This window comes from Rhyacophila brunnea, unplaced genomic scaffold, assembly GCF_057557595.1.
Source record: "Rhyacophila brunnea isolate RB1 unplaced genomic scaffold, BYU_Rbru_1.0 scaffold_19, whole genome shotgun sequence".
Taxonomy (NCBI): Eukaryota; Metazoa; Arthropoda; class Insecta; order Trichoptera; family Rhyacophilidae; genus Rhyacophila; species Rhyacophila brunnea.
In genome coordinates this window covers 30,647,758-30,672,389 of record NW_028232848.1, presented here as the reverse complement: position 1 = coordinate 30,672,389, position 24,632 = coordinate 30,647,758, and the positions used below count along the sequence as shown (strand labels likewise).

The window sequence follows — 24,632 nt, the reverse complement described above, 5'->3', positions numbered from 1 at the left end:
AAATCTATAACATTTGAAAAAATCATGTCATTGTGAGAAATTCTTTAAAAATAATGTTAGGTTAGTAACAGAGTAACAAGTTAGGTTAGTCAGATAATATTCATGAATCTTGATTTATCATAGATTTTGATAACAAAAGGGTAATTGTCCTGGGGGCCGAAAAATAAATAATTTATTATGGATCAGGAATTAAAAATCATTTACACAACACTATTCATCAATTTGGATTATGTCCACATTTTCTAATGGAATGCTTTTTTGTATTTCGATTATTAGTAAGTATTAGTTTTTTTTTTAATGGCAGAATACGTTTTAATATTTATTTTTCTACACCCCGATATGTACGATTCTGGGTTCCATTCAAGAGTAAGTCGTTTATAAAAAAAAGTCTCAGACAGTGATTTTGATTATTTGTTTTTTTTTTCGATTAAAATCTTATTTAATAGAATGCGACTCGTCTGCTATCATATCAATCTCGAAATTGATGCCCGAATTCAAATAACGGCGCGTGGCTATCATATTCACTGAGCCAGGTAACTACAGTTTATTTTATTACCATTCATAAACCACCAACAGGTGAAACGAGTGTTATAATTAATTACATTTGAGAGCCACTGGTCTATGAATTATTGCCTCCATTCAAAATACGTTCTCAAACACCAGTCAGTAACACGAGCAACACAGCGCGTGTAGGGTGTACGACAAAGTTTCATACATCGCTCAATTCAATTTTATATCGTGTTTTAAACATTGTACAGATTCAGTACAAAATAATAGTTGCGGATTTGTATGGATAGAGAAACTATTCGATCAATAGAGTGGTCCAAATTTAATCTGACCATTGTGCCTGGACATTGTACGTAGTATAAACGTACTGGACTTAAATTGTTTACAATATTGTATTATTGCATTAAACATTTTCAATAATAATTCTGCAAAATATAATATTACATCGTTAATAGATATTGTCATATTGTATTATCTATTAATTAATAATTAATAATAAACGTGATAAGTTCGTTTTAATAAGCAAAATTGTAAAAGTGTTGTGTTGTTATTTTTTAGTGTTTTTTTTCTTTCAAGTATACCTACATAACGAGTTTGAATAAAAATCTGAAGGCTGTTTACTTCCTGGTATTGCACATTCCGACGTTTTCGACAGGTAAGTTATTTTTTCTACACTGTAATTATAAGTAGTTATTTAATTTTGATGCGTTTTTGATGTAGCCTAACTATAAAATAAACAAACACGTCATATTATTATTATCACAACAATGAATCGCGAATACATTTGGAGAAACCGTCACTGTTCTGGCAGAAGACACTAATTCGAAAAAATGACATATTGAGTTAGTACCAAAATGTTCCTTATTTCAAACTTTACCGTTTGGAAACCTTCTTAATAAATAAACAGTCTATATTTTAAAGTCATCCTTTTTACGATTACTTAATAAACTCACATGATAGACCATTATTTAAAGCATTTTAACAACTTCAAAGTCAAATTACTCAAAACTAGTATTCTCCAGTTAGTGTGTTCTGCCAGAACAGAGACTAACTATCTAAAATCGAAGCGTAATTGAAAAGGTAGGTATTTATTATATTTCTGACAGCTCGATGCTCATTTATTGATTATGGTTTAGATTACTTATCATTACCTATAATATATTAATACGTTAATGTATTCGTTTTTTCTTAACGTGTATGGCTCATATGCTAGTAATGCACAGTAAGCATCTGTCAAACTATTGTGAGAGTATCATATCATTTATTTTTTTTCACGACACGATTAAAATAAACAATTCCTTTTTTGGGTGTGAGTTTATTTATCACAATCACATATATCTCACCTTCTCCCTGTCTCGCTCTCTCCTACACATCTACGTATTCAATGTGTATTTACCATTGGTTAGTATGCATAGTGCCTGAAGATACCTAAAGGCGAAAGCCGGGTCGCAAAAAATGACTCAAATTAAATAGTACGTAACTTAAATCCATTAGAATTTAGGTAAATGTGCCGCAGAGGTGGACATGAGATTTTACAACTTTCTTTTTAGACCAAACCAAACCTAACGTAACCTAACATAACCTAACCTAATCTAACCTACCCCAACCTAATATTACCTCATATAATCTTAGTTTGTCATAATGGTGTATCAAAATGTATGAAAATTTCAAATGTTCAATTATCGATTATTGGATCGAAAAGCCGATGCGCCGACAGAAAAAGGTATTTATTATAATTGTCTACATGGAATAAACTGTTTTCGTAAAAAAATATATATAAAAGCTTGTGTCCACCTCTGCGGCACAATTACCAGAATTTAAATTCAACCTCCATCAAGTAACTTCGGTCGATAGTATTAATATTACATCTGCATAATATATTTTCTCTCATGCGTTACGGACAGATAGATAAATCAAGACAATTAATATAATATTGTAATTGTCATTCGAAGTGCCAGAGATTACAGGAAATTGTTTATGTTATTTATTTCGGTAATACAGATAAATGTTATCTTTCTTTACAAAATGCTTGTAGTGGCCAGTTTCAGATCTAAAAAATCATCATTGTTTTCTTTCGGTCTGGTCAATCATCCTAGGTAAATTTTATCATCTGTGTTGTCAATTGTCATACAATTGTCATATCACCTGTCTGTCATTGTCCATTCAATTTTTAATATAATATAATCAAGTGATGTCATTTTTATAATATTGTATTTAATTCAAACATTAATAAAATATTTAGAATGTCTCTACATCTTTTTAAGACTACCTAATAATGTGAAGAAATCCACGTTAACTTAAAAATTATTCTATTACCTAACGGCGATTTTCTTTGACACATGTGACGCAACCGATTTGTCAGAAGATTTAAAATAGGGGCTCGAAACGGTACAAACCAGTCAAAAAACTATGCATTTACGTATATATAGAATGTTACGTCGAATAAAAATAAATAGTTTATTAAAGTTTGTCATATAAACGCCCAGGGCTTTTTTTCCATTTAACGCGGTGGAACGGCGTTCCGGCACCTTTTTTCACGGTTTTATTTCAAAATCAATTAAACGAAAAAATATTTGCGCTTAAGTAATTACAATAATAATTCGTTAAAATGATAAAATAAGGTACAGGTGGAAGCCATTTTGAATGTTGGCGTGTTAGTGTTAGTGAAGTAACCGTATAGTTTAAATAGCAAACATGCGTATGTAACTAGCTTCATACGTATGCTGCGTATTATGATTTTGACAGTTTGACGTTTATCGCATGGCAGCATCTGCGTATATTGTTATTTACGTTTGTTTAGTCAGTTTGTGTTACGATTACGTGTTGTGCAACTATTTTATATATTATTTAGTGCAACCCCAAGTTTAAATATGAAAAAAATTTCCTGTTACTTCTCAACCACCGGCAGCGGCTCCGATTCCGCAAATAAAAAGCTCAAAACAGAAACGATGACAGAAGATATGGAAATATCGGTACATGTAGATGTTCCTGAATCATCTCTAGCTGATCTCGGGGATCAAGGTCGAACTCAAAACGATTGGCCAGACTGCTGGTCATTAGATCAAAAAAACGATTTTTGCTCAAAAAACGAATGGTTGAACGTACACAAAATGAAACTTGGCTGCACAATTTGCAGAAACGTTGGAACTCTTGGAACTGAAACGACAATGGGAATGAAAATATCCAAAGAATGGGCCAATAATGAAATCACGTATTCTGGGAAAGAGAGGAAGCTACAATTGGGGTCACTTCGAAAAAAAAATTTCGATCACAGAGGATCTATTGCACACAAAGCAGCGTTAAAAATCATTTCTGAAGCCAAAAAAAAGCAGATTGAAAATACTTTTTTAAAATCGTTATCTCGCGAAAAAGTAATAACAGCAAACATTTTTCGAACTGCATATAAAGTAGCTAAGGAAAATCAATCATTCAATATGTTTGAAAGTGAAATTAATCTCCAAGAACTAAATGGGATCGAAATGGGTCATATTCTCCATTCCACTAACGCATGTGTTAACATTGTAAATCATATATGTGATGAAATGAGAAAAAATGTTTTCAAAGAAATTGTTCAATCGAAAAATATAATTTCTTTGATAATTGATGAGTCTACCACCATAAGCCAAAAAACCACCCTCATTGTGTATGTTCGATGCTGTGTCGAAAAAGTGTTGGAATGAATTCACCAATTAATTTGTTTTTGGATTTGATTGAACTTAAAGACGTAACGGCAAAAGGAATATTTGAATCATTACTCCAATCTCTTGATTTATATGGGATGACAGAAGAATATTTAAAAAAATATTTAGTTTCGGTTGCATGCGACGGCGCTGCTGTGATGTTAGGTTCTAAAAATGGAGTGAAAAAATTGCTGACAGAAAAATTTCCTTCAATTATAGTTTGGCATTGTACTAATCACAGATTAGAATTATCAGTAAGTGATGTTGTAAAAAAAATTTCAGGGATCAATAGATTCAAATCATTTATTGATAAACTTTATGTTTTATACCACGCGTCGCCGAAAAATAATAGAGAGTTGCATTTATGTGCAGAATCACTAGGCGTTGAGGTACTGAAAATCGGAAGAGTTTTAAGTACCCGATGGGTGGCATCTAGTTTTCGTTCAGTTTCGGCTGTGTGGAATAATTATGAATCCCTTGTGCGTCATTTTGAAGAAGCGATGAATGACCCTACAAGAGATAAAAATGACAAGTGTACTTACAGTGGCTTAAAGAACAAAATAACATCAACAGCATTTTTATTGGATCTAGCATTGATGTGCGACGCTCTCCAAGAATTGTCGGAACTTAGTTTGGACCTACAAAATCGCAATGTGAACCTTTACATTGCAAATCGAAAAATAAATGAACTCGTTCAAGTTTTTGAAGAAAGAAAACAGAATTTTGGACCCTATTATAAATGTGCTGCAGCTGCTATAAGCAATCTGCATTTTCGTGGAGTTTTACTTCACGAAAAAGTTTCTAAAAATGATCCTCCTATTGATCCGAAAATATTTTATTCCACGTTGAAAACGTCAATTGAAAAAAGGCTGCTAGATAATAAAGATGTTGAGTTTGCACTTTGGGCTCGCGTACTTGACCAAAAATATTGGCCTGAAGACATTGATAATCGGTTGACATTTGGAGAGATGGAAATTAGAAACATTTCGATCAGGCTACAACTAGATGAACGAGAAATGATTCGTGGATTTCGCGAATACATTCTCGAAAAGACATATTCTGAAAAACTCTTGCGTTTGGTATATGCTCTGAATTCTATTCCCATTTTTCCAAGTGAATGTGAACGGGGGTTTTCGCAAATGAATCTTATTATTACCCCAACAAGAGCTTCGTTAAACACTAAAACAGTTTCGGCACTCTTGTTCATCAAACTCGTGGGACCACCCTTGACACTTTTCGATCCTTCAAAATATGTTGATAGGTGGTTACTTAAAGGAAGACATTCGGCCTTAGACTCTAACACTAAGAAAAGGAATCGAGATGATGTATCAGACGAGAATTGGAAAAAACTTTGGAAATCACTCTAAACTTTTATTCAAGTTCATAAATAAATACATTACATATGTATTTACAATTATATTTTAAAGTTAGTCTTATTTAGTCTTATTTGTACAATATATTTCAAATATAATGTATGTATTTTATTGTTTCTGTAGCTTTGTTTTGACTAAAATAAAAAATTATCGTAAAAATCAACCTTTTTTTGTTCGCTTCGTGGCATAGCTCCTTTAAATTTCATTTAAGTGACATTTGAATATAATTTTATTTAGTAAAAAGCTTGACATGAAGTGAGTTCCGGCACCTTTTTTTTTAAAAAAAAGCCCTGTAAACGCCTATTGGTAATATTTGAAGGCAGGGGGCTTAGTGCCCATACGCACTTGCGGCAGGCCGCTGCGGTTAGCCGGCATACAAAAAACGATAGGCGGCAGGCCGCCGCGGCTAGCCGCGAGGCGGCCTGCCGCATGTGCGTATGGGCACTTAGTATTTCTTACGCTTTATGTGGGTCTATTCTATGCTTATCGACCGCTAAAGTGATGAAGTGATAAATATTATCAAACTTAGGGTAGGTTTGTATCAAAATATTAGCACTTATTGTAACAATTACACGAAGTTGGTTTTTATTGTTGCAATAAGTGCTATATTTTAACATCACCTATCTTGCTGCTGTTAAAATATCGCACTTATTGCAACAATAAAAACCAGCTTCGTGTAATTGTTACAATAAGTGCTAATATTTTGATACAAACCTACCCTAAGTTTGATACTATTTATCAATTTAGTGTTCGATAAGTATAGAATAGACCCACTGGTCTGACTTTCAGTAAATCGTAAATCAAAACTGCCTTCAAAGTATTGATCTATAATAGCGACTGACTTTCGAGTAGGTATATTTCATTAATCTGTTCTGTTTTACATGCTCACTAACTAAGAATAAAATATGTATGTATTTAATAAGCTCAATTAAATTCACTTTATGTATTTTAATTGTAGGTTAAATTAAACCGTTATAATTAATTCGATTACCAAAATTAATATAAGTATACCTACCTACTTATAATGACAATAATTAGACTTTTTGTTACAATACAATATTACTAAATTAAATTTTATAAAACAACATTATTGTAAATTAAAATAAGTATATGACATTTTGAAGAGGTATACTAGTTATTAGTATTTTATTACAAATTGTAGCTTAAATGTAACATTACCCACTAATAACGTGCTCTTTTTCAAAATTACCCAATTAGTGACCATACAGCCAATGGATTGTACTGTAATCTATTCAATTACACTGTCACACACTGCTGTAGAAAATGTGTACGAATTAATGTTTTTCTGTATAATATATTTACATTCGTGTATAACACAGTGATGGATTTAGGGACGCGTAGCCCCGACGCGCTGATTGATTATGAGAAAAATACAATAAAAAAACCATAAACGCCAACTGTTTTTCATTTTTATAAATTAAGTATTCTTGTATTTATTTTTAATAAATATATGCCCACGATGCAGGAGCGTCTGCTTATAATGTCGTAGGTGCCAGGTTCGAATCTTGGGTCTGGACATATCGTTTTTCAATGTGTGTTGGAGTCGGAGTATGGACGTAATAGGTTGAGCAAGTGGATAAACATCCATTTCTCGTAAAAAAATCTGTTAATACAAACCCATACAAGACCATAATTTATGTTCTTATTAGGACCGGACACGGTCAAAAAATAAGAGGTACTTTTTTTTACAAATTATGAACAATTTAGTATAATTTAATGGTATGAACTGTTTCGAGGCCCCCTTTGAAATCTTATGACGAATCGATTGCGTCATCTGCGTTAAAGAAAATCACCGCTGGTATAAGAATATATAGAGGTAACTGAAGATATTTTGAATATATTGTTAATACAGTAGTATTGTCATCAAAAAACTATTCATAGGTAATTCGATACTGTCTTGTCTTCTGCCCATCTATTCTATACACAAGGCTGCTATCGGCGGCTATCGAGGGTAGTTTATCATATGAATGTATTGAGGCTGTTAATTGCTACAATAAGTTAACCGTCTACTCTAAACTCTCAAAAAGTGCTATGTTTTAACAGCTTGACTTTGTTAAAAGAGCGAGATAGACAGTTTTCACAGTTTAGTCGGCTAACTTATTGTAACAATTATAATACTTCAATATATAAAAATGATAAACTACCGTCGATTGTTGCCAATAGCCGCCTTCTATATATAATATACCCACAGGTATCGATATGACAACCCTATACAATATATAGGTACTTTTAAAAACGAAATCATTGCGGTTTGGAAGATTCAACATTTCCAACAATAATAATACATACTTAGTTATAGATGACATATTAATACGTACGTATTGTGTATAATATACTAATTCTGTTGTAAAAAGTGTACGTATTCTGTGGTAAGAAGTATCTTCTTTTTCGATAAATTCGTTATAATTATAATATTGACCGATTAAAAATACATTTTAAAATGTTAGTAATATCTGCTTACATAAGTATTACAATAAGTTGTTAAGCCGAAACTAATGACTAATGAGAAATGAATCTTTCGAGAGATCTAGAATTTACTTATGGGCATATGCATAGTAGTTGGTAGTTATTTAAATAAGGCGGCGTAATCACTGATCGCGAATTTTAGAATAAATAATGATTAGTGACGAATATGTTGTGGGCTCCGTGTAGTTGGGTCTAGGACGATTTGGCACCGCGAACTGGCCGCCAGTACAATCGGACGCCGGCCCAATTGGCCGCTGGCGGGGTTAGCGAGGTTGTCGGCAAAATACTGGGAAAAAATTGACAGCTGTATATCATTACGTTTTAAATATGAATGGTAAATATAGCTTCGGCCAAAGCAATATTGTTTTAATTGCCGATTATCGACGCCAACACCAATAAAAAAGGAATGCATAATCTACCTCTGTACCTCTTCACGAGGCGGCCCAGATCCCATATCGGATACTAGTGGCCAATTAAATATAATATATTTGGTGCTATGATGATATAAATTGTTCGCAGAGTAAATCATGGCTGCAGTGCTTTTAGCCGCCTGAATAATGTCTTTAAAAGTAACCTCCCACTGTGCCTAAAGCGTAAAGTGTTCAACCAGTGTGTGCTTCCCGTAATCACATATGCGTGTGAAACATGGACTATAAGTAAAAGAGAGATCCAGAAACTTAGCTGAGTAGCAGAATGTTGTATGGAGAGGTGCATGCTGGGGATAACGCGAAAGGACAAAAAGAGGAATGAGTTTATAAGGAGACATACAAGGGTTTGCGATGTAATAGAGTTCTCAAAAACCTCAAATGGAAATGGGCTGGATACATAGCTCGAAAAAGGGACAATCGTTGGACAAATGTAGTCATCAAGTGGTATCCAAGAGGTACAAAACGTCCGCAAGGTATACCTAGAGGCCGCTGGATCGATGAAATGATAAAGTTCTGCAGAAGGACGTGGCAACGCAACGCACAGGACCGGGAGAGGTGGAATCAGCTTGGACAGGCCTTCATCCAGCAGTGAATGGATTCAGGCTGATGATGATGATATATATATAGTGCAGTTTTCACAGTATCTATATATCTACATTACATGACATCTTATAAGCATCACTCGTGTTGCATTCAATGTCGTAATTTAATTGATAAAATATATTCATCTCGTATAAAAATTACTTTACAACACGTGTTTCGCTCACAATATGGTAAGTAATGCATTTTATTAAATAATAGTCATGAATATTACCATCAACTAAACACTGAATATCTCGAAAGATGAAGAAGTTTAACAGCCAGATGATCGACCGGCTAAAATAAATATTTAATGAAGTGTGTGCACAAAACATTTACAAGGTGGTTCCTTTTATCCAAACAACGTGCGAAGTATTCTAACAATCTAGCAAAGGACTGTCAATGTTTATCTAACACAAATAGACGTTGCATAATGTATGTATATTCTTAGTGCATACATCTTCCGAGAATACAAAAAGTCAAACAAACATTATCCTCATAGGTACAAAGAAGAATCCTCACTATATTTTATAATAACTATGAATTCGCAGAATTATCAGCATTATCAGCTACCGCTGGATGCAGGTCTCTCATAGCTTCCTCCACTCTTCTCGGTCCTTAGTTCTTCGCTGCCACGTACATCCATCGAACTTTATCTATCCAGCGGATTTTATGGCGTTCCTGTGGGCGTTTAACATGGATAATTTTGTTAAGTATTTTCCAATTAAAATTCATTCACCAATGATTAATTGTATTGCAATTCTAAAACTTTCACCAGTAGTTAGTTTGATACGCCATTGATGTATCGATGGTCTAAAATTAATACCACGTATCTGACATATATGAAAGTTTTTGTTGAACTAAAAACAACAAAAATACTGCCCATCGACTGCGAAATTCCCGTATCTGTAGTTATTTTAACAACAATTATACAGCCATTTTAGTAATTTCCAATATCTGAACATTGCAGGAATAACATGTAATATCCCGTATCTTGCCTCTAAGCTGCCAAGCGTGTTGCATTACGTGTGTTGAATTCAGCTTCAAAATGTCACTTTCGAATTATTTAAAAAGTAAATCAATAAGTAATATAACAAAGTTGGATGTTTATCTTTATATATATATGTCACATTTTATTTGATGTTATCGTTATGTGCTTTGCTTTACCACTTTTTACGCTACGAGTTATTGGCATGCTATGTAGTTACAAGATGTGTGAATTATTAAAAGTCAGATACGGGATATTAAATATTTAGTTTTTTTAGCTTCCTGCACATTTTGTAAAAGTCACTTACGGGATATTGACATTAGGCCATCGGTATATTAATAGTGATTTAGTTTGCTTTGTTTTTTTTTCTATAGAGATCCATAAATCATGTTGAAAATTATGTTTATAAATCTAAAATAACAGAATTGAAGAAGTATGATAATAAAATTTGTAGAGTCTTCAATGCAGGTCGTAGACCTACCTCTACGGCCTACGAGAAAGCGAAGCAGCTTAGACTATAGATACATCCGTAGCAGTTATTTTAAGCCAGAGTATTGACCCTCTGTTGTATGCAAATCAAGTATTACTTTAACTAAAATTGCAAAGATTATTCGAGGGTACTTTTTTCGAATAATAAAACACAGTATTATAAAATAACAAGTACAAGTTATTTTTTGTTAATCGTATGTTACTATAAATTATGTTTACAATAATTATAGAAATATGTACGCAAAATAAAATATAACTAAACACATTGAAGCATTCATTCACTCTTAGGTATGCTTACATACTGTGGCGTAAACATAGACGATATTTATATTTGGCCACGTATTTTTTCCGACTTATACGCGGTGAAAATGATAACTCTGCCAATCTTTGTAAGTATTGACCTATGTCCCTGATAACTATCTTAGAAATCGGGAGCATCAGTTGTTTGTTCTCCCAAGGTGGAGAACTAACCTGCCATTGGTAATGCCAATTGGAAGGGCAATAACTCTGTTCAACCAAATCACTTCAGATATTCACATATTCCACCTACGTAAGAATGAGTATAGGTGAGCACTGTTTTATAAATTCTTAAAATAGGGTCTGCTTAGCTCATTGGCTGTACTTCCTTGTATCTAATTTATATTTTTTTTGTGTTTACTGTTGTAATATGCTCAAAATATCATGTCTTTACTTATCACTAACGCCACATATGATTTAGAGGTGTAAGCTTGTTGACTTGTGTTGTCTATGAAAGGAAATAAAATCACTTCCCTTTTTCGTCTTGACAGCCGAGCACGTTGTTTCTCTTACAAAAATCTAAATACAATTCATCATAAATATAACATTTACACTTGTCTACTGTTTAATAACTTTTATATAATACTGTTTTAATAATTTCTAAATGTCATGTTGTGAACGTCTTAAATTAATAATGTGTAATGTCCACTACTTATAAATGTAAAAAATTATTACACCTTGTTATAAATATAAGTAAACACATGATAAAAAAAATGGTAATACTGTGAACTTGTCATAATAAGGGGCGTATTTTTATAATAATGTAATACTTCCACGCCCAGATTAATAAATAACGGTTATGATAAAATAATTTTAATTGTTATAATAATTAAAATCGCAAATGAAATCAAGATGTTGAACGGCGCGTGCGCATGCTAAATGCCGGTTGGTAGATATACATCATTTTATTATTCAGATGAATATGCATTCTTTTCCGTAGAAAATATTTTCACATACATATCTCACTCTCGTCAGCAGGGATGTTCAATACAAGCCCAGAAGAATTATTTTAATATCAAATAAATTATATTTTAAATACATAACTTTTAATCACGTCAAAAAAAATACTTCTATTGTACCTTGAGCTATCATTTCGCTTGTAACGTATCTCATATTTATGTCTAAATGCGCGATGCAGAATCGTCTGAATTAACTAAGTCGCACTTAACAATAAACAACATCCAGAGTTACCAATTTGTTAAGCGTGAATTAACCGTACAGTCATACAAATTTATCTGGAGAACGGTCAAAAATGGAACTACGAAGACTAATTCTATAACTAACTCATTCGAATGTCAAATTCTGTCTAGTTGCGAGTCTTGATTGGGTAGTCTTCGACTGTAGCTCCCCCATCAATTCTTCAGATAAGTTTGTAGGTCTGTATATATTTTAAATAGTTTCGTTCTGGGCTACTACCCTTTTCCGTAGACTAACTACCTGTTACGTGTCGTATTATTATGTATAGATATTGTAGGCGACGAAATCTAAGTTGCCGATATCGGCCTCTTAAAGATAGATGCCCATCTTGTGGCGTACGCTGTAAAGTATGGTTATATATCAAACTTTGCAGCAAATAAAGCCACCAATTTTTTTCATAAAATCTAGTAATAATAGTACTAATACGACTTTATAGTTGGCGCTAGGCATTTGCCTATTTCTTCACGGCGTCTTTATACTTGCAGATAATTAATAAATTATTATTTTTCTATTCAATACTGAAATTATTATTAGTACTGAATATACTTACTTACAAAATTTAAAAAAAAACACACATACACACCGAGTGACTGCTCTTGTCCGTTGAGCTATCGGTCCTCCTATGCCTTTTGCAATTTATTAGCGATAGCACGCTAAATGCGGACAGGAATACAATATGAAGAAATAGACTGATACCATTTAAAAAAAAAAATCAAACCAATGACAATAGACAACGGTTTTATTTAGCCACAGCCCCTGTACTTCAGCTCACTAACCCACCAATGCTATCTGACCACTTTACCTAGTGCGCTATTTTCGAGAATTTTTACCATGTAACTTCGGAACCTTTTGAGATATCGAGTTGAAACAATATTAAATCGATGCCGATTTCATCGATGAAGGCTGCAAAAGAACGTGACTAGGCGATGCGCGGATTGTGCAAATGACGCGAGCCGAACGAAATATAATTTCTCATAAAAATCCAACATGCGTCCATTTAATGTTATGTTTATTGTTATATTACTATTAATAATAGTATATTCATTGACATGTTTTCTTTTTCAAGTACATGCGGAACGTTTTTTAGTCATATTTACACGATTTAAGAATATATTCCTCCGATGCCATCACAACACAAATTGACGTGCTCGCAAGTCGACTATCGCTCTCCGAATGGCATCGCGGCCGAAATACATAGTGTTGAAAATCATTTGCCGTTTCACTTATGTACGCTCTTAACAGAAATGTAGTTATTTTTAGCCAGCTTTGAACCTATGTTTGGAGCACTGTTATCTTTTAAGTTGGTACCAACATTTTTTCTCTATAAATTGTGTAAGTTTCAGCAGTGTCGATTTGGTAGTTTTTTAAAATAAAGACAGTATAGTAACCTAATTGTTTTTTGAACGAGCTTATGCATCTAGAAAATGCAAGCAATTGCTCCTAGCAGACGTTTGTTTGATTAGGTACCTACGAACATTTTGTTTATTGTAACTGGACTGTACTCACGAGTCAGTGAAAGGTTTAATTGGGGACAACTTGATATACAAATTAAAGGTCAATGGTTTGACGTCTTAATATTCGTCATATCATTATAATGTATTCATAAATACTTATGTATATCACAGCCTGTGTATCGTATATACGTTTTTTTAAAGATTTTGTTTATAAAGTATTTATCATTCGACTTTGGAAAGGGAAAAGGGCACATAAATCAAATTTTACAGGAGGCACAAAAACGTTTTTGTTATGGTTTTCGGTTAAAGTTAAAATACAAAATAGACATAACCTTGAAGTACTTACATGATAATTATTAATAATTTTGGTTTTTATATTCCTAATCTGATATTAATTATTGAGTAAATTAAAAATAAAAACCACAAAAATGATGGTAAAGTCCTTTTTCCCACGTAACTTTCATTCTTTAAAAAAATGCTAGCTAAATTTAGACAATAAATCTTATTTAAACATTTGCGGCTTACATCCTTTGGACACAATGTGTGCTTAGTCGTGTACAACATTATTATGCAATAAAACATATTTTGAAAAAAATTAGGGTTACGCCCCTTTTCTTTTCTAAGTCGATATTATCTTTTATTTTGTCAACTGTCAATTCATGGTGGAACTGCACTGTATTGTTGTTTTTATTTAATAAAACGCATTTTTTTGTAGTACTCATTCCACTTTTAATCAAGAGATTAGGACCGGTTTCGTCCGCCTCAGAGTTGAAAATGTCCTTCTTGATTAAAAGTGGAATAAGTACTACAAAAAAATTGCGTTTTATTAAATAAAAACAACAATCGATATTATCTTTCATAATATCTAATTTATATTTTGAGTCTATTCATAATAGAAATCAGAAAGTGATCTTCTTGGACATACAATACAGATTATTCTCATAATTATCGTAACTAAAATCTTTAGATAATTAATTTGTGCGGATCTGAGATTGAGAAGCCATCTATCCCCTAAGAAAAGTTCGCAGTGTTAATCAGAGTGTTACGTTTGTACTGCAAACGAGTGCTGACGTTGTAAGTGTTCACCATTCAGTGTTCACCCTACCGTAGATTTTCCTCTTGTCGGAGGAGTACAGTACCGCAACACCTTCTCGTTTTACAAAACGCATACAAATACTAGAACAATACGTGCCGGCATCTATTAAATGTTCAGATAAAATACGCTAAGTTACTTGTACGTAAGTATTTTCACTGCAATGATTATTTAATTATATTTATAAATACTGAAATTTATGACCCGGATGATATCAGATATATTCCTCTCCGCCATTCTGCAATAGGTATACGTGAATTATAGCCATTTTCAAACCCCATAATACTATCGGTATCACCATCATCATCAGTTTGTATCTATCCACTGCTGGATGTAGGCCTCTCCAATCTGATTCCACTTTATCATTTCATCGATCCAGCGGTCTCTGGGTATACCTTGCGGACGTTTTGTACCTCTTGAATACCACTGGATGACTAAATTTGTCCAACGATCATCCTTTCTTCGAGCTATGTCTCCAGCCCATTTCTATTTGAGGTTTTTAGCAAACTCTATTACATCGCAAATCCTTGTCTGTTCGCTTATCTACTCATTCCTCTTTTTGTCTATTCGCGTTATGCCCAACATGCGCCTTTCTTTTACTTATGGTCCATGTTTCACACGCATATTTGATTACGGGAAGCACACACTGGTTGAACACTTTGCGCTTTAGGCACAGTGATAGGTCACTTTTAAAGACATTATTCAGGCGGCCAAAAGCACTCCAGCCCAGCTTTACTCTGCGAACAATTTCATCAAATATACATCCATCTATAGACACTTGTTATCCCAGATAGATGTAGTTTTTCACCTGTTCGAGCTGAGTGCCATGGATGAGGATCTCTTTTTGGCCCGCAAAGTAGTTAAACATGACTTTCATCTTTGATACATTTATTTTCAAGCCTACTTTGTTACTTACTTTATGGTCCTCTACAATCTTCAATCTAAGGCCTAAGCAAATAGTACAATATTTACCTATCATTTTACGTTTTAAACTGAGAATCGTGTCCACTTTTAAGTGTTAGTTATTTTCTACACTATCAAAAATTTTCATAACTCACTGTCATGTTACTCAGGACAGAGTGAAGACTGTCCCAATAAGCTCCTTCTCTTAGTCACTCCAAAGCACGAACGCTTTTTCTTTGTCTGAAAGCTATCTGACACCATCCATCTCTCCAGATTAGCCGGTCGTTGACTAGCGATATATCCGAAAAACTGCGGGGGCTGTGACCAAAATATCGAATGTGACACTGGCAATTCGAGGATAATCTGTCTCAAATGTTTATCTTGATGACTATGGAGTCGTTTTCCTTCTGGATATACACGAGATTCAGAATCCTTCATCAGTAACACATTTCAAATACTTACTTCAAACTTCTGTTTTTCTCATGTCGTTATTATTCATATTATACACGTTTTAATCACTTTATAGGTAGGTATTGTGTTTGTTTTTCCAGAATAGTTTTCTGCTATTGCTCAAATCCATAATACAATATTTTAATTTACCCCTTATCTACCCCTATTTTAATGAATATCGAATGAAAAGTTTTATAGTATAATGATTGATAATTATTTCAAAACTGAAACTGTTTTGAATTGCGCTGAATAAGCGAGAATAATTAGATCTTGTTTTATTTAATATTATCTGTAATTCACCAACTTGTATCAAGGTTTGATAATTAACTTAATATGGTAACATTTGATACACGTAAGACTCACATTAAGAATTATTTCATTTGATACAAAATACGGTCTAACATACTGCTCGAATTTCAAAAGTAATATATAAATTTATGAATATTAAAACAGCTAACCTACATACAACTCACATGGCGTTACCTTCGAACCAGTTCACTAAACTTTTGAAGGATTCTCTTAGTATTTCGTTAGCAGAGCAATAAATCAGCAGAAAAATGTTTTGACTCTCTTGTCAAACAGTAATGTATTAGTCATCGAAATGGTCTCGAACCGTGTAGCGAGTTTTTCTTCGTGGAAAGTTGTTAGAATTACGTTTGCGGTTTACCTCGAAAGGTATATTTGAGGTTGAATGCTTTTCTAGAGAAACATGGCGCTTTCAGAAAAGCTTAAGTGGAAACATCAGTAAAATAAAAAAATGCAGGATATCCATAAATTTTTTTACATAGCATTTATCTAATGAATAGAAAAAAATATGAATCTTTTGAAATATAGATAATATATTGTGTGTATATGTAGGTATAGATTCTAAATATTTTTCAAACGTTTTGTCAAGCGAAATATAAAAATATTGAGTTGGAATATGGAAGAATAAACGCAGTAATCGTACTGTTATGCATAAAATCAATAAGTAGATAAAAGATTCTAATTAGAGAAACCGCAACTTCCTCTGATAACAACAGCATCCTCTCTGTTAATTTAAATATTGATTCAATTATTCTAATTAATTCCAGAAAACCACAAAACAATAATATAATGTTATTCGTGTTGATAATTAGAAGTTTTTAGAACATTATTTCTTTCCATATATCTACCATTGTGCACGTAATGAATTTGTTAGTTCTCCGTCAACCATTGTACCTCTTGTATTGTAAGCTGGCTTTCTGCCAGTCGTAATATCTGTATTACTGTAATTCTTCTCCGTTTAATAAATCAAACATCTATCAAAAGTTCTTCTCTTTCAATTTGATTTCGCTATTCCTGACAAAACAAAAGAGTCTTTAACAGAGTCCTATTTTCATAGTCCTCTGTATAATAATAAAATAGCAAATAATACCTTTACAAGTATAAAGACTATTTAAATTCGTAATTACGAAACCTAAAAGAACTAGTGAAAGTGATAATCTATTTTACTTGGGGACGTAACAGTACGTTTTATTATACCAACTTTTCTGTAATAATTCTAACTGTTATACTTCTTTAACTTGGGTAATCTTTTGTGTAGAGCAACTTGAAAAAGACCCATTATTTCAGGAAAAAATATATTCAGCGATGAAGCGCATTTTTTTTTAATGGCTTCGTAAATAAGCACAATTGTCGCATTTGGAGTAATGAAAACCCACATGCTATTCTTGAGATAAATTTACATCCACAAAAATTAACAGTTTTGTGTGGTTTATAGTCTGGAGGTGTATTTGGACGGTATTTTTTTTTCAACCAAAACGGTAATGCTATTACTGACAATGGAGAATGCTACAGAAACATGTTTACTGATTTTTTTCTGGCATTAATTAGATAATTTTGATCTGGATGATATGTGGTTCTAACAAGATGGTGCAACATGCCATACAGCTAGTGATACAATGAACTTATTAAAAGCAAAATTGAAAATATAAATTATTAATACTATCGACCGAAGGTACTTGATGGAATTTGAATTTCCCAATACGTTACCATTGTTCCCAGAATGGACGATTTTACACCTCTTGAGTGTAGTATTTTTATTGTTTATAATTACTAATGATCTATTATTAGGTTTTAACGTTTTATACGCTTATCGAGTGTATTATTAGTGATAAGATAGGGGATTTTACAAACACTTGTAAACTATTCGTAATTTGTTTGTTATATTTTTTGTTGTGATCCTTGACTTTTAAGCGAGTTTTTTGCGAGTTAACTGTATTCATTGTCAGTGTGTATTTTCCTTTTGATGAGTACACAATATTTGGGTTATAACAATTATAAGGGTTGCAAAAAACGACTCAAATGGAATAGTACAAAACTTAAATCCAATAGAAAAAAAAATATTTGATAACGTTATATATTGTCTTAAATAATTAGTCAATTATAATCAATATCATGACCCCCACATCCTAAAGCGGGCCCCTCGGCCAGAATCTTCCCCCCCCCTACCTATCGCTAATTTTAATGGCATGTGTGACGCTCAACAGAAGCGTTTTCAAAATTGTGTTAGAGGTAAAAAGTAAGGGCCTTCAGTGCATTTTTAGCGTTTTTTTTTTTTTTTTGTAATTTTGATACATCTACTTGATTTATGGAGATGTCGTGTATCAACACAAAACAGTCAAAAATGTACCGGCCAACTTCATGCTGTGTAATAGCGCCGCAGGCGACTTTTTTATTATTAGAGCAAATTCGTGATATGTATTTATCTCATATATGTGATCTACCCACCACGCCGGGTGCCTAGGCTAGACCCCTGTCAGCCCATGCCATGATCAATATTGTTTATTTAACTATAAAACCTTCACGTAAAAGTAATATGAATATTAATAACTTTCTGTCCTTTTTAGAACAGTAATATCTATTCCTTGACGATTGCAATAATGTATTCTTTATCAGTCACTATTTTTTTTTGTATTGAGGCTAGAGTCACTACGTGGCCGTTTGATCTTGAACTAAATCCGATAATAGACATTCAAAATTACACCTGTACATTTAAATATTAATGTGACCGATTGTTCGAGTTCGGTGTAACGACCGATGGGCCTTTTAACCGACCGGCCTTAACTTTTGAGGGTTAACCGAGATCGATAACTGCGATGTCAACGAACTGCCTACATGGGTCGGACTTTATAAAACTCCATAATAGAAGTATGCCGCAGTTAATTGAAACACTTTGTGGTGTGGTTATTGCCTTGAACATTTGTACATCATACCCAATAGGTACGCATTATTCGATTGTACCTACCTCTTTGCGGTCGAGTTATTGTGATAAACTGTCAAATACTCGATACTAAGCCATTATTTAACAGTAGAAAAAAATACCCGGTGGAAGTTCCACCTGTCAAAATTCTTGTCGATGCGCCCATTATCCGATTTATAACAATATTACTATTTTTTCCCACGTTTATCTTAGCTCGAATTCTTGTTTGTCCGGTACAAATCTTGCAATCGATTTTAACTAACTTCCCGACTAGCTAGACATTTGAAACTTTTATAATATATCAGAACACGATGCCAATGCATTTTTAATACTTTTAGCCATTTTTAAGTAGAATTAATTTCATTTTCAGCTAATTCTGTTTTGTATGAAAAATTATTTCGGAAGAAATCCGTAAAAAGTAAAACTATTATTAGTTGCTAAAGCGTCAATTACATTGAGCTTCTTTACGAGCTGTTTGTTGGCGAATTCATAATCTGCCTGTAAAGTCGCCCAGTGTAATCATCAAACAAACTAACAAGCAGGTTGTAAACACTCTACCGAGAAAAGTTGAAAACCGGTCAACTTTACACGCTACACGCCGACTTGTGGGCCTACTGCGTCTGCGCAGTAGAGCGCAGTAGCAACCTCCCGGTAAAAAACGAACTACGTTCCGTCAAAATAGTCGCAGGCTTGTGGCTTCTCAGCGAATGGAACGCTTTGTGTGTAATCATCAAATCGCAGTAGCTGAATCGCCCGCTTTTAAATTCGCCAACAAACAGCTCGTAAAGAAGCTCAATGTAATTGACGCTTAAGTGGGTCCTGGCAAGTAAATTATTAATATTAATATATACGTGCGTTACTATGGAAATCAATATGACATTTCAGTATTATTTCTATCAAGTACAATTTTTTTTTGATCGTTTAAGCTAGTCAAGTCAAGTCAAGTCAAGTTTATAATATGATTCAACAGAAAATTTAAAAACGTTGTATATAAAAAGTTCTTTTTATCTTGTAATTATTTTATATCACAAGCAAAGCGATATACCAGTTGAGATGGATGGAGGTAGGCTGTTCATAAATAGTGCACACCTACTAAACTTTGTCAGTCACACTTATTTATTTTCATTGAACTAAGAATACAAATTGCAGATGGTACTGATTAATTTCTAAGATTTGATTAAGCCCTCCTATACGTGGCAGCAAAGAACTAGAGACCAAGAAGAGTCGAAGGAACTGAGGGAAGCATTCATCCAGCAGTGGATCGACCCCGGATAATGATGATATATAGAAATTAGCATTATATCTGATACCAACTTTTGGCAGTAACCCCATGATGGTATTTTACTTAAAATTATATTAAAAATAACAGTGTTTAAAAAGTTGATAAAATTTATTACATCAAAAAACAACTAAATAAGTATTAATTAAGCAAGCGAGAAATTCCAACATTGTAGGTATTCCTAGATTGGTTCTATTGTCCCAAGAAGCCACTAGTATTTTCTTTGAAAGATTTTAATGTTTATCACATAGATCTTCTCATTGGCATTAATAAATTGTAAGGTAAGTGTAGTCTAACCTTTATAATGTAAACAATTATTTTCTGACAAGTTTTATTGTTACTATCAAGGCTTCGAAGTACGTTCTACGTATTGTAACTTCCTACTTATGTTAATATATTTAAAATATATATATATACTACAAGATATAAATCAATGTGAAATAAATATATTTTAATTACGAATTAAAGATAATGGGTTGTTATTTAAAATCTAAAATCTGTAATGTTGTGTTCATTTTAATTAAAATTATAAGGTAAGAAGATGAACATAATGTTACACTGCAGATAATAAAATCGTTTTACATCTATTGAATAATAAAATTATAAATTTCTAATTTAATTGACGCACATGTAAATTAATGCAACATTATAATGTGTGTTTATAATTTTATTGTTTTATTATTGACTGTATGGACTAATAAATAAGTAAATACCAGTGGCGAAGGGTGGAGGTAAGCTGTTAAGATCCGCCATAAATAATGCACACTGAACTTTGTCAGTCATATGTATTTGTTTTCATTGAAATAAGACTACAATTTACAGATGGTGTTAGTTAGTTTTTAAAATACAATTAAACCAAGCCATAATAGATAATAGTCAAAAAATACTCGTCTATCTATAAAGTATCTATAATTATGCACTTAAATCATACATAATTTTGAATATTTTATAGATAGAGTAATATTTTTTATCTATTATGGTTTGGTGTAGGCAGGGCTTAATGAATTTAAAAAAAAATGAATCAACAATATGTGTAATATATATTCTAAATACAATGAATTCAGATAGGTATGAATGAAAAGGTGTGCACAATTTTGTCGTATCGCCCAAAATATACCAAAACGATTATGGTTTGGTTGAGGCAGGGTTTAATTGGTTTTTAAAAACTAACCAATACAATCTGTAAATTATAGTCTTAACTCAATAAAAACAAATACATATGACTAACAAAGTTTAATCTGCACTATTTATAGCGAATTTTAACAGCCTACCTCCACCCATCGCTACTGGTAAATACACTACCATATCGTCGTAATTAATTCAATAAATTCATATTTCTGATTACTTAGTGACAACTGATGTAAAAACGGTGTGAAATGACTCAGTCAGCTGATGATTGCTAACATATTTACAATCTGCATAAAATGTCTGATATTAAAAAACATGTGGTGTTTTGGTATCTGTTTATTTAAAATAGCATAGGAAAAATAAAAAATAATACTTTTCTGTTACTGGCTAGGTAAAATAAATCACCAGATAATACTGAATTATCATTCATATTCTCAAATTACACGAAGCGATTCGATTTTAACGAACCGTCTACATTATAAATATTATGTCAGTTGGAATTTGTTTTGACAGTATGGAGTGAAATGGAAAAGGTTCTATTCTTGCCCGAACCGACTCGACGAACATGCTCAACTGCCTTTTGCACCACTCTCATTCTATGCAAAGACCCCTCCAAACCAACTCACCCCGCACCACACTCGGTCTTAATCGAGCATATCACTAAGCCCGACGTTAAAATGTGAAACATCAGCAGTTTTTTTACCCATGGTAAAATGGCTCAGGACCAGACACCCAAGACTGAGGTTGCCACGCTTTCAAGTGAGCTTTGATTGAGTTGACTTAAGTTCATAAAAAGTACAATGGGAGAGAAAAGCATGGAGAACTAACAAAAAAGAAAAATAATTTAATTATAAATACAATACAAAAAAAACAAAGCTAAACAATACTGACATACAGAAACTATGTTCACGTATCGTGACATTACGTCCGCAGTAAGTCGCTGCATTTTTTTTTAAAGCTATAAAATTGGCCTTCAGTATCTTTTCCCTCACAGAGCACATTCTAGGATATACCCAGAGGATGTGGCTTGCATTCTATAGTTTTCCACCACATTGATATGTTGGTCGGGTGACAATACGAAACAAAACTATAACACAATATGTACAATCGGTAACTTATTACTTACACATCGTTCTAACACAATCAAAACTCGCTTCGTTTCCTCCAAAGTTTTAAAATCCAACTCAACACTATCATTCCATCTTGTCTTTGTTGCCTTCCAGCTTTCTGAATTTTAGTTTATTTGCCATGTGTGACTCGTCTATCCTGTGTACATAGTCCAGCTATCTAAAGTAACTGTACGATGTGTGATAGTTTGTAGTTTTATATTCATCTCCACCCCAACTATGTGTCTTTCATGAAATCTAAAATATAACACAGCATACATAACTCAAATAAACCCAATACTCTTTCTATGTTTTTGGTCATGTACCAAGTTTCCAAGCCATACGTGACAACTGGTTTTATTACTCTTCTGTACAAGATACATTTAAGTGTCAGTTCAATGCCTTGGAACATAGCACCTTCATTAGACCGAAACGACATCTGGTTGCCTAAATTATTCTTTAAATTTAGATTTCTAGGGTACTCTCACTATGAATGGATGACCCCAGGTACATGAAATGGTTGACCTTCTCAAAAATACTGTTTTGCACACTGAAAGTATCACAAAGTCTGTCCGGCCCTCTTGCCTCTTTTTCAATGTGAATTATTATTATAAATATCAATCACAACAAGCGCCGAGATTATACAATAGGTATCTGAATCGATGTGTGTAATTGTTATTTTATGATTGACAATCGCTCGCGACGGTAAAATACTTCTCATGTAACTTAGCCAGGGGCGGCTCTACCTTAAGCGTTCGTAGGGACCATCCCCACATCGTTATCACGTCAAAAATACACGTTCGATATGTTAACCATTGTCATAATATACATAGTTATTTAATTATATGATTAAACGAACTATTTAATTTATTTTATCCATCTAAGCCCGTCGCAATTTTACGGACAGATTTATTGCAATGATTGTAAATTATTTAATACTTCATATAATGATGATTACGTAGTGTTAAAATAATTAATTAGATTAAATACGCCCTGTTTCACGGTGACACCTATGTACAAATTAAGAAAGCTGTGGCGTCTATTTTTCGATGGCCGGGGTCACTCAGTCCCATCCCGTCACCGCGGTATAAATCTTGTTCTCCAAAGGATATGAACGCATTAGCATTAGTATAAGCATACGGGTAGCGAATCAAATGGCCCCTAGGTGAGTAAAAACGCTCCCTGTATGTCATTATTCAAAACTGGTATTGGTAAGTCTATAATAATTATTATTATTAATTATGTTAATATTTTTAAGCACGGTTTTTAGATGCGATTAAATAAGAACTCAGATAATGTACCATTATCATTATTATACAATGTATAATATGAGAAAGTAAGTAGGTATTTATATTAATTAATGGCTAAACCCCACCATCTAGAAAGTCGTCGAGCCACCACTGAATTTACCCATTAGAATAATATTGTATTGACAGGTATTTTTAAGTTGATACTTTAGAATCCCTGACTAATAATAATTATGATTAATTTATCGTACTATCACATAGAGGAGATTTTCGTTCACGAGAGAAGAATCAGAATATCCGAAACCTTCATCTAGCAGTTTATAGACTATGAATACAAAGTGGTGACTAATATTATATTTTTTACAACCTGTCCTAGTAATTTTAACTTACCTTGTCATTGAATACACATTACGTCGCAGTATAATATTATATTTTATGGCCCACACATTATCGCTTGGATCCGATTAAGGAGTCAGTTATTGCTCAAAGCAGGGCATCGTGACCCACATTACTTGACTACTTGCTGACTGCAATAGTGTTGCCGGCATAAAAATGTTTATAAGACAATCATCTATCATCCTCTTCAGAAGATATTTTATTAGATTAATTAATTCTTGTAATCTTTGTATTGTCAAGTACAAAAATCTATGTCGTTTAGTTTTACTATAATGATCTCAAATCGGTCACCACTTAAAATATCATAATATTCTCAGGAAATAGGAAA

General features: G+C 33.0%; 1 protein-coding gene across 1 annotated transcript in view; it reads left to right on the top strand.

Moving 5' to 3' along the window:
• Nucleotides 1-664: 664 nt before the first annotated feature.
• The window catches only part of LOC147072903 (uncharacterized), a 206,490-nt gene continuing 182,522 nt past the window's right edge, over nt 665-24,632 (top strand). The window contains exon 1 of the mRNA XM_085945872.1: nt 665-1,162. The gene's annotated coding sequence lies outside the window, so the exon portion shown is untranslated. The remainder of the gene's footprint in view (nt 1,163-24,632) is intronic.